This window comes from Penaeus chinensis, chromosome 24 (genome assembly GCF_019202785.1).
Source record: "Penaeus chinensis breed Huanghai No. 1 chromosome 24, ASM1920278v2, whole genome shotgun sequence".
In the NCBI taxonomy this organism is placed as follows: domain Eukaryota; kingdom Metazoa; phylum Arthropoda; class Malacostraca; order Decapoda; family Penaeidae; genus Penaeus; species Penaeus chinensis.
The window spans coordinates 20845814-20850813 of record NC_061842.1 but is presented as its reverse complement, the minus strand read 5'-3'; positions in this window follow the sequence as shown (position 1 = coordinate 20850813).

Here is a 5000-nt window from a genome sequence, read left to right as displayed (position 1 = left end):
GAAGGGAGGGGGGGAGGGGGAGGGGCGTGCTATCCTTCCTGTTTGCAAACCACTTAACCAGAAATCCTTGCTTTAAAAAAGTTATTCAGTCACTAGAGGAAGTCACTATTAAAGGCATTGATTACATGATGCATATTTGTACACATTAGTAATACCTGCGTATATGGTCCTCATTTATAATTGCAATGGTTATTCGGCTTTTATTATATGCCGGTTATATTTAATAGTATTATGTCTTCTAAGGTTGCGGTTGCATAAAGGTCCTGCCACTGCATTAACATCCGTTGTTTTACTCAAGGATGCAAAACGACGACTTAAGTGCGCGTGGTTGTGTGTACTTCCGCCAGAAACTTTATATTGTAATGTTATAGTACTGACTGTTGTAGCATTCCTCTTCTGGCTCGTCATTGGTTTATCATTTTTTGTCTTTTCTTTCTATATAATAATAAAAATAATAATGATATCACCAATAATGATAATAATGATAATGTTAATAATAATAATAGTAATAATAATAATAATAATAATAATAATAATAATAATAATAATAATAATGACAGCAATGATAATAATAATAATTATAATAATAATGATAATGATATAATAAGAATATAACTCAAACAACAACAACAATAACAACACTAATACCAACACCACCACAAACAACAATAAAAATAATAATGATAGTAATAATTATAACAGTAATGATAATGAAAGTAATGATAATAATAATAATGATAAAAATAATGATAATGATAATGATAATAATGATAAAAATAATGATAATGATAATGATAATAATGATAATAACAATATTGATAACAAGAACAACAACAACAATAATAACAAATAACAATAAATAATGGTAATGTTAATAACAATGATAATGATAATAAGATAATGATAATGATAATTAAATAATAATGACGATGATAATAAAAACAAAAACGACAACTTCGACAACAGCAATATTAACAATACAAATAATACGATAAAAATGAAAATGATAATGACAATGCAGCATCATGTAACAACCACAACAGTGAAAAATTCTGATAATTGTATATAGCAATGGTAATTATCATTCTCATCCTCATTAAAGTATAATCATTTCTATTTTCAGTAATATCTACCATCATTGTATTATTTATAACATTTCTAGTACCAGTATTTCATTCCTAATACTGCTGCTACGGTTACTGCTATGGTTTTTATTACAGTGTTGATTCTATTACTAGCAAATATTTCGTATTTCAGAAACTTCCTGACGTCTGTTTCATCTGGGAGAAAATATAGATATGTAAATAAATGATAAATAAGCTTTCCCTCAGTTTTTGCTTGGAAATAACGAAGAACTTTCGAGACTTTCACGATCCTTGTCACAGCTGTTCTACGGAGGCAGGAGGGGGGTGCCTATCCCCGGGACAGATTCGAGGTTATTTACACAGATTATTTGTGAAGAAATGCGGGTGTACCAGCTGGAATTGTCGGTATGCATATTTCCTATTCACTATGCATATTTCATATCTATTATTTGTTATTTCTTATTATTTCAATATTTCGCGTTTCGGAGAAGTGCACGATATTTTTATCTTTCTTTGCTAGTCAGAAATTAAAAAAAGAAAGAAAGAAAGAAAGAAAGAAAGAAAAAAAAAAACGACCAGTACAGTGTCATGGCGATTACATTCAAGAATTTTTAGAACCTTTCTATATTTTTTTTTCGCGAATACTTTACACAATTTCCCAACACGGAGAAGGCCATATATTAAAAGAGTCTTGTTTACATTTTTTTCTGAATGTTCTCTGCGTGTATTTTCTTTCTCACACATTCCATTTAACTTTTCCCATACCATATATTACGAAAGACAAAAAACAAGCGTCTCTTGAGCTGTATTTCTGCTTGGTCTTAATACCATCCTTATTCTTCTTACACACAAATTATCCCCGATTTTTAAAAATCTTATTCTCCTGTATCTCATTCGTAACTTACTCACTTCCTATACAGTTATTTAATACACCCAATACCGGCCCAACATCAGCATTAAAAGAACCAATTCTTCATTTGTCTTGTTACATAATTCAGGGCCACACTCAGCACGTATTATATTCAGTACAATGTTCAGTGAGAGCGAGGCGATGGTGAACGAAAGTGGTGACTGACTGTCCCCTTGAAGAATTCCTTTTTGATATCCGTCATATCAGGATCTAACTTCCACATCACGGTTTGATTTGCGAGGTCTCTTTGTTTGTTTTTTTGTTATTGTTGTTAGTATGGTGCTTCAGTCATTTAATATCTTTATTGTTATTACTGTTATTATCCTTATTATAATCATTATCATCATATTGCTGTTAGTGCTATCAATATCATTGTTGATATCTATATTATTATTGTTATTCTTTTTATCATTGATATAATAATAATAATGATAATATTAATAATTATTACTATTTTCATTATTATCATTATTACAATTTTTGTATCATTATTATTATTACTATCATTTCTATCATTATTATTATCACTATTATTTCTATTTTTATTATTATTACTATTATTTCTATCATTATTATTATTACTATTATTATCATTGTTATCATCATTATCATTATTATTATTATTGTCATTATCATTATTATTATCATGATAATTTTTGTTAGTAGTAGCATTAGTAGTAGTAACTGTTGTTGTTGTTGTTGACTTTTTCTCCCACTCTACCTCATTTCCTCTCTTCCTCTCTCCCTCACTGATTTCCTCATCTCCCTTCCTTTTTCACTGTTTTTTTTTTCTCCTCTCCTTTTCAACGTCCTTCCCTTACCCCTCCTCTTTCTTACCCACTCTTTCCTTCCGTGTAGACGAATGCACAGTAAATACATAAGGAAAAACACTTTTACACTTAAGGCTCTGTTTTAACCCTTGATGATTGACACTCAGTTTCCCTCTTCCCGGTCTGCGCCAGCTGAGTCATGCCATCGACGTTAGACTATAGATAATAGACGACGTCATTTGTGACTGCAATTGGCTCATGACAATCAAGACCAATAGATTATGACAAGTGGATTAAAACGACGGCAGTTCAGGACTATTCAATCGGGAGGAAAAGTTGATTAGAACAAGAGATGAGTGACAGAGAGAACCGCTTATTGTCATCATGGACGGAGATTATAACGCGTGGGTTCAAGAATGGCGAGGCATGACTGGGGAGAACTGGTCGTGGCGGATGCTGGCGTCAGTTTTTCTCGCGAGATACGCAACATGTCTGAGATGAAGAAAAGGGACGGGAGGAGGGAGGAGGGAAGGAGAGAGGTGAGGGGAGGTAGGGAGGGAGGTGAGGGAGGAGGGAAGGAAAGAGGTGAGGGGAGGAGGAGAAGGGAGGGGAATGAGGTGAGGGAAGCATATAATGAAGGTGGGAGTGAGGGGAGGAGGGGAGTAGGGGAGGAGAGGAAGAAGAAAGGGATAGTTCTCAACTGTAAAGGACAATCTCACGTGCATTTTATGATGGAGGGTATGTAAAGGTCAAATTCCTACGTGTGCTTCTCCCCGTAACCTCGTCTGAGAAGGTGTGCGTGGAGGGGAGGAGGGGGAGGAAGAGGGGGAGGGGGAGGGGCCGGATGCTGGATAAATAAGATGACAAAACACTCATCGGGGAAGAGGAGGGGAACTTCGGAGATAAAAATGTATGTGCGCGCGTGTACAAGAAGAACGTGAGAGGGAGAGTGTTCGGAGTGCAAGAGAATAACGGGATAAAAGAGGTACTTATGGTATTTATAAAACCTGAGTATAGAACTTCAGATTCGATTTCCGGGTTCCACGTTAAGGCGATTTAAAACACAAAGACTCCATTCTTAGAGGATTAGGGGTAAACAAATGAACATCGAGGTAAATATAGTCCCAAAAAGGATTCATAATTCATTACATATTATACAACAACAGCAACAACAAAAGACGAAAACACAAAAAACCAAACAAAACCATGTCAATGAACTTAAATCTCATCAAAATCCCCCTCCATATCTGCCAACAGTTAAAGGCGCCACGGACAAGTCTTCGGGAAGTGACAACATCAAAACAAATCACAGAAGAAGAAAAAACGCTTGGCAAATGACAAGAGCAAGATATGTCACTGTCACCGAGAACACAGTATCTTGGGGTACCAGTCGAACTCGTACTTCTGAGGGGGTCGTTGCTTCTCGGCGCACGGGAAGGTATACTGATTGACACCACTGTTTTGGCTTTGTTATCATTATTATTGGCGTTATTATTAATTGTGTTTTTCTATTTTATTTTTATTATTCTTATCGTCTGCCATTATTAGTCTTTATTCTACTTCTTAATCTTATTCTTAATTTTATTCATTCTTAGTCTTTTTGCTTATTCTTATTATTACTTTTACTCATTCTTAGACATGCTGATTCTTATCCTTATTCCTATTCGTATTCTCATATTTATACTTATTCTAAATCTTATTCTTATTCTGTTCATATTCTTGTTCTGGTTATTATCATACTTTATTCTTGTTCATGTTCTTATTCGTATTCTGAATCTTACTGTTATTCCTATTTTTCTTCTTATCATTAACATTATTATTACTCTTAGTTATTACCGTTATCCTTATAATTATCCTCATTTTAATTATTATTACTTGCAATATTATCATTATTATCATTATTATTATCATCATTATTATTATTATTATTGTTATCTTTAATATGATAGTTATGGTTATTATCAAAATTTCCATTATCATATTATCATTAGTTATCATTATCATTATTATAATAAATGTTATCATTATTATTCATAATGTTATTACTATTATTCATTATTCAATCATTTCATTATCATTATTCGTAATATTGATATTATTACTATTCCTTTCATTATTATTATTTTACTATTATTATCATCATTGTCATGATTGTGACTGTAAACGTGATCATCAGTTTTGTTAGTATCATTATCATCATTTTCATTGTCATTATTCCTACTTTTTTATGATCAT